The sequence below is a fragment of the Hibiscus syriacus genome, unplaced genomic scaffold, assembly GCF_006381635.1.
Source record: "Hibiscus syriacus cultivar Baekdansim isolate YM2019G1 unplaced genomic scaffold, ASM638163v2 tig00117034_pilon, whole genome shotgun sequence".
In the NCBI taxonomy this organism is placed as follows: Eukaryota; Viridiplantae; Streptophyta; class Magnoliopsida; order Malvales; family Malvaceae; genus Hibiscus; species Hibiscus syriacus.
Window position 1 is genome coordinate 5,053,922 of NW_024063533.1, and position 7,705 is coordinate 5,061,626.

The following is a 7,705-nucleotide window of genomic DNA, read 5'->3' on the forward strand; positions in this document are numbered from 1 at the left end:
TGTTGAAAGCAACATTGCGGGACAACGTCAGTCGGATAACTCCGAGGGCTTGTCTGTCGAGAAGAACACAATCTTCATTCTTCATTCTTCATGCTCTCTGGTTGCTTTCCTGAGAGAAGTTGATATAGATTTTTCTGGTACATAAAATCTTCAATCTGCATCTTCCAAAAGCCATAGTCTGCACCATCGAACTTTTCATTTTTCACATTCCCTTCGTCTGCAGCCATCGCTCTCACTCGAATCTAGATTCGTTTGGATCGTTTCCGATAATTCTTGCGAACCACCGTGTATTAGAACACCTCCGTCGACAAATTCGTATCGCCGACAAAATTTTTACTATTCACGAAATTCACTATTCATGTGAATAGTAATAAATAGTAACCTCGCAAAAATTGACAAAATTTACAACCAAAAACTCTGATTACCAGTTGTTGGGAAATAAACGAATAAACAAGTAATTTACCTATAACCAGATTAGTAAGAATGCGAAATAAAAACAGAAATATAATACACGAAAATTGATAACGGAGTTCAGCCAATTGTGCTTACGTCTCCAAACTACTGCAGATCTTTTACTAAGAGAAAAAATTTACAGGTGTTTACAAAACACTCACTACTCACAAGAAACTCTCTAGTATTGGGAGAGAAATGATTTTGGATTTGAGATGATTTTGAAGCTAAATGAGCTATGGTAGTTATAGTTGAAACTTACGAACTAATCTTTGAAAATACCCTAAAGTGTAATAACTAAAGTGAATTTACCCATTTCTATTTTCAACAAACATTTACCAAACTTTGAAAATATTTTTAAAGAAACATTTACCAAACTTTGAAAAACATTTTTCAAAGTTGGTTGCCAAACTTTGAACTAACTTTTAACACATGCCTTCTCTAATCTTTCATGTGCCTCTGCCATTGCTCTTTGATGAGCTTCAACAGTTGCTCTTCTAGAGCAGCCCTTTCTGCTCTCTCGTGAGCTTCAAGAAGTGTTCTGTTAACAGCCATCCTATCATTTTCCCTTTCCCTCTCTCTTTCTTCTTCTATTGTTCTAAGACGTTCCTTTTCCAGTTCTCCTTCTCTTTTCTGCCTTTCAACTTCCTCTTCAGATGCAATGTTGTCATCAATATTCTTGTCGTTCCTTTCTGTGCTTTGTCTTATTTTAACATGTTGAAAGGTTCTGTTAACGCTTCCTTTCCCTAGCTCAGATGCTTCAACAGCTTCCGGTTGCCTTTCAGTTTCAAAAGACTCTTTCACCGGTTGAGCTGTCACGTAGTTATCCTTATTTTCTTCAAGATGTAAGGGAACATGGGCCTCCTTGACATGCCTTGCTCTCCCTCTCCATTCATAAGCAAATTTCAACCCTTGATCTCTAAGCAATTGATTGTCTTGACATTTTCTGTTACAATCCAGATTACTGACCACATGAGATACCAATCCACATGATTCTCTTTCCTCATACTGATGATTTTCTAGAGCAATTTTCTTTTTCTTCCCACTTTCATCTCTTTCAATTTTTTGATACGCATTATTTTCTCCCTTCAGATCTTCAGTTTCTTCCAGTTCAACTACTTTTTGTTTCACTTCATTTTCTGTATCTTGCACCTCTTTCACTTGTTTGATGTAATCTCTATGCTCAATTACCTCCTCGAGCATTTCCTCAATGTTTTCTTTTTCACAAGCCTCTTTTAGTAAGTATAATAACTGCTTCCTCTCTTTCAATAACCTCCTTTTATTGTCTCACATCCTTTCCTTGCTCAATAACCACCTTTGAGCTTCTTTTACTTTCATCTTTCTCAAAAACCTCTTTTTGTTTCTTCTCTGTATCTTTCTGATAGAGAGCCTTTCGATGTTCTCTCTCATTTACTTCCTGCAGACGTTCTTGTTTTAGTCTTTTCTCGTTCTCTATCTGTTCAAGAGCCATCCTCCATATCCTCTCACTTTATTCTTCTAGTTCACGTGCCGCCTCCTCTTTCTTCTCAGTTTCTTCTCGTTCAGAAACCTCCCTCCAGCTTTTCTTCTCATCTTCCCTTTCTAGATACTCATGGACTTTTTTCGGATTTTCAGTACTTTTACTAGTCTCGTTCTCCTCTTGGCCATTCTTCTTCTCTTCCACAGCCAGCCCAACTCCAAGTTCATTGTCTTTTTCCTGAGCATATACCCACTTCTCACATTCTCCTAATTCATCAGCATCAATTAGTTTCTTACCATTAACAGCCTTACTGTCCTTTTTCTCCTCAACTTTTCCATCAGACTTTGAACCTATTTTTATAGAGCTTTTGGATCCCTCTCTGTTCCTCTCTAGTACTTCTTTGGCATTCTTCAGCTTTACTTGAGCTTTGTACATAGCTTCTTTCAAAGCAGCTGAGCTCGCATCTATCTAGACATCGAAGAAATGGGGTGAACTATGACTCCAGAAGGAGCGTTTTGGCCATTTTGATAGTCACCACTTTTCACATTAACGAGTGGTGGAGGTCTAGAGGGTGGTGGCAAGTGTGACGGCTCTGTTCTTAGGTTGATATATGAAATTGTTACAAACGTCTCACTGAAACAAGCACCATTTCTCCCACGTTCTCTTGCAGTGAATTCGTTAGTAAATGTTTGTTCACCAGCAGTCTGGCTAGAAGAATGGGACACAATTCTTCTAAGTTGTTTTTTCTTTGTCTCTCGAAACCGATATCATCAGTCACATGCAATGGTGGATTCTCGTTGTCTTTGTTTTGTAAGGGAGTTTCAACTATACAAGTGTATTCAAGATCATGCAGCCGAGCAACCGGCGTGACCCATTTGACTTATCCCTGTAGCTTCTAAGAGCAGCCTTGTGATATGATATATCGAACTCCATACTGCTAGCAATTGGCTCGCAACTACCTCCATTGGAGACAATGATATTTTCCGTAATGAACCGATACTTCTGACAGAGACTCTATTTCTGCCTGCATCCTTTGAGAGGAAACAAATGAATTTCTATCATCAAAATCTCCCCAAATTACATTAAAAGGCCAACCATAACATGTCTAGAAGTTTTACACAGTACACAGTGTAAACACCAATTTTTTATTTTACTTAAATTATTATTATTATTATTATTAAATATTATTATTATATTATATATATTATATTATTATTAAATAATTATTATTTACAAACCGGCCCAGTTACAAACAAAACAGAACCGGCCCAGACCAACCAAAAACCCTAAACATTTAGGGTTTCAGCTAGGGTTTCTAAGCCCTAGCTCCAGCCGCCGCCTCAAGCTTCCAGAAGCCACAGCCGCCGCTCATTGCCATCTCCACGTTGACGCTTCAGCTACCGCCACACCTCGCCACCACAGAAGGATCCAGAAGACCCATATGGCCGCCCACGTTGCTGCTCTAAGGGTGAGTCACCGCCATAGCTTGGTGACTCACCGAAGACCGCCTTATTATACAGTCCGACGAGAGCCTCATCGAGGCCTATAAAACCAAACCTGCAAAAACAAAGAAAAAAAGACAGCAAGCAAAGACACAGAGCAAGAACAACGACGGCAACGCACAAAGAAAGAGAACCCACTAGAAGCAGTGAACCAAAATAGAAAACAAAGAAAGAAGAAAGAAACTTACCCTTGGAGCCTTGACCATCGCCGGAAGCACTAAACATCGCCGGAGAATAGAAAATACCGACGGTATTTTCATAGATCTACTCCGATTAGGAGTCTTTTTGGGGAAACAAAAGTCGGACTCGACTTTGGAGAAATTAGGGCTGCATTTTAGTGTAAAAAAAATTTTTCGGCCACCGAAAGCAGTGGCCGGCGGTAGAGTTAGCGGTGGCAGAAGGCTGCCGGCTGATGACCGGCTTCCCTCCGATGAGGGAAGCTAGAGAGAAGCGAGAGAGAGTTATAAAACTCTCTCTGTTTGAGAGAGAAGAGAGAAAGAAGAAATGAGGGGTTGGCCCTTCGGGCCAGCCGTTTGGGACTTAAATAGCCCTCCCCAAACGACGTCGTTTTGGGGAGGGGTCTGCGTGTAATTTGATAAAGGGTAAACCCTTTCCGCAGCCATCCTAATTTATAATCATTACATTTTAGTCACTAAATCAATTTATAATCCTTTTAATTCGGTTCTTTAATTTTAATTTTATTTATTTTAGTCCTTTATATTAAATAATATGTTTAGGATAAATAACATATTTAGTCCTTTAATTTTAATAATTAATATTTTAAACCCCGAACAACATATTTCAATTTTTTTAATCTGGTATTCGTTTTTAATATAATTCTATTTTAGTCACCAAATTAATAAATGGGTAAAATAACATGTTTAATCCCTGTAATTTTAAATAATTAATTATGATTTATGTATTTAATTCTATTAAGTTATAATTTAGTCGCTAATTTCAATTTTTATTCATGTTTTTATAAGTTTTATTTATTTTAAATATATAGTTTTAATTTTGTTCATTGTTTAGTTATATGTTAATTTTATATGTTTACTTTTTATTACTATTATTATTATTATTATTTAACCATAAATATATATATTTATATTAATAAATAATATGTATTTGATTTATTAATAGTTAATTATTTTAATCCTAGTTTAATATTTATTTATTTTCCAATATTAAAAAAAGGCAGTCTTAAAATAACTGGATGTCCATTTTTTGATATAAAAAAAATAAATATCTTATTTTATAAATTATATATTAATTGTTTTAATATCAAAGAAAAGAGCTGTCTTAAGGCACCTAGAAGTCTTTTTCTGATATTTCTAAATAAATAAATATTTTATTTATAAATATATAAATTAATATATATTTTTCATAATTATAATTTTAAAATAATAGAATTATAAATTAAATATATTTTGAATTTTTAATTTCTAATAATAGAGACAGTTTATAATTAAAAAGTACTAATTTTGGGCGTTGTAGGGGTGTTAATCTTTCTCTAAACGTAACGGATCACGAATCCCTTTTTATTTTTAAAAAGAACGAATTTTTGGTTAAACGCGGATCAGTTCATCTTTTAACTGATGTTTTCTTAAAAACTCTTTTAAAAGATATTTTTTAGGTATTCGACCTACCTAACCCAAAAGGCCGATGGCGACTCCCAAATTATTTATTATTAACATCACTTTTTCCGCCAAGTAAAAAATTCGTGCCCGGACGAAAACCGGTTACGACACACAGTATTAATATGCATCAGTTCTCGTTAGAAATAATGTTAATTCAACCACCAAAAGAACAGTTCTACACTTCAATGAAGAATACAAAATCTAGAATCGAAGAAGTACAGATGCATGAACTCCTGCAGAACTATTGGCCCCTATATTAAGTAACCAAACTATACAAGTGGATCAAAAAGATAAGTTGTCGCCATTATCGAAGTTAAATTTTCAAAAAGAGAACTCCACTCTGTTAAATCCCACAGGGGAAAACGTTAAAATCTAAGTGCCAAAAAATATGAATAAAACTCAACACTTTCCAGTGCAGTAGCTATTCCTACATATGGTAGCCCCAAATAATGTGCTCATTTCTTGTTCTGAAAATTAGTATTAATATCAAAACTATTATAACACCAGAGAAGAAGTAATGAGCATACCAAGCTTCATCTGAAGAACCACTATCACAATCATGATCATCATCTCCGTTGGCTGATCTCATCAGTTCCTCATACGAAGCTGCGAAGTCGTGAAATCTGCCGAAAACCTCGCCGTAGTTAAACCTCGGATTCCGTGCATCAAACACAACCTCGTCGTTATCGTCTACCAAGGGAAGATTCAACACCGGAATCGACGCACCACGAGAAGCGCGAAATCCACCGAAAATCTCGGTATAGTCCTCGGGCCTCGGCGAAAAAGCCGTGCCACTGTAGGTACCGAACCTTGGCGGACCACTGAAAACGTCGTCGTACATGGTCTTGCTCGAGAAGTTGGTGGTGTCATTGCAAGAAGTTGTTCGCTTGTTGAGTGTAGCTACACTCGCATCCCTGCTTGGTTTCCGAGAATGCGAGAGATTTTCCATGAAAATGAGAGTTTCGAGGTTTCTCACAGAGAAAGTTGTTTACTTTTGAGCAATATATATATTATTGCAACTTCTAGTGTACGGCGAGTTAAAAAATGTTGTGATTAGTTAAATAAGTGGTTGGTTAAAATTTATATCGATTATGTTATATCATTTAATCGGAAATATTATCAAGTACAATTACATATTAGGTAGCGTTTATATAATATAATAGTTAGCGTTTATATAATAAAATAAGTATTTAACCGGAAATATTATTAAGTAAAATAACATATTAGGTAGATCTTATATAATGTAATAGGGTAGCACTTATAGTAACTTTCGGGGTTCATATGCTTTATGTCTTCGTGAGAATTTATTCTCCGTGTCAGGTATAGAGAAATGTGTCCCCTCGAATTGAACTCGATCCGCTTAAGTCTGTAATGGACTAGGATTGAGGGTTTGACAGCCCAAGGGGGCATCAACAAGAACAGTTCGAGTACCTTTACTTCTAGAACTGAAAACCTGCATATAATAAACCCTAGAAACTCTCCCGATCTGAAAACATGCCGAAATTTTTTCAGTAGGTATACACAAAGGAGAAATAAGCTCTAGCTTTTAATTTATTTCCTTTTCTTTTTCCTGAATAAATGCATGCGAACTAGAAATCATGCGGTTAGGTTAAATTTTCCAAACAAAGCATGGAACTAGAAAGCATGAGGTTAAGATTCATACCTTGATAGATAGATTTTTTCCATTAGTTGGTACTGACTATTCTATTTTTTCTTATTTTTTTCATGCATGTTACATTGCTCTAATCTGTTCATATTGATTCCTTTTGTTTACATTGCATGATCATGGCATAACCAAAAGGTGTTTATTTGAAAGATTGTTCATCATATTGGAAAGAAATCATAAATGGACAAAAAGTTCTATGATCAAACAAAATATGATGCGGCCAAGAAAAGACATCCCGAGGGAACTCCGAGGATAGAAGAAAGCTATGCACCTAGAGATCATGTGTCCATTAAGGAGCAAGAAGAGATACGAGAAATAAGAGAGCAGATGTCCAAAATGATGGATAGAATATCTGTTTTGGCCAAAAGAGAAGAGATTCCTGCACAGAAAGAGAGAAAGCTTAATGAACATAATCCTGTAATCTCAAATATGCAAGGGACTTCTGATCCCAATCAATTGGAGAAGTTACAGACAATCATCATCCGTATTCACAAGTCATCTGGAGATACCAAAGAAATGATGACAATTGTAAAAGCTCTCAGAGATGAGAAGAAATCATGTAATCAGAAATCATCAAAGTTTGGTTTGCTCCCGATGTCTAAAACTCAGGTTCAATCCAAGACAAAAGGTGGTTCTCATCTTGATACTATCCCCATATCATATAAAGAGTTGTATGACAAGCTACTTGAAGCACGAGAAGTGGATCCATATTATATAAAATCGTTCCAACCTCCGTATCCGAATTGGTATGACATCAACGTTCATTGTGAATATCACGCCGGAGCTCAAGGACATACCATCGAGAATTGTCTTGCCTTCAAACGTCGAGTCCAAAGTCTTTTGGATCATGGAACCTTACAATTTATGGTAAATGATCGACCTAGTTTGGTAACCGAGGGTCCTGCTAGATTAATACCAAAAGTCTTCAAATGTAAGAATATCAGTAGGGGTGCCTAGAGAGAAGAAGATTTGTTGAGGTTTGAAGATCAAA

General features: G+C 36.1%; 1 pseudogene; it reads right to left on the reverse strand.

Annotated features, from left to right (window-relative positions):
* The window catches only part of LOC120196504, a 32,414-nt pseudogene extending 26,417 nt beyond the window's left edge, over positions 1-5,997 (reverse strand).
* Between the last annotated feature and the right edge of the window lie 1,708 nt (positions 5,998-7,705).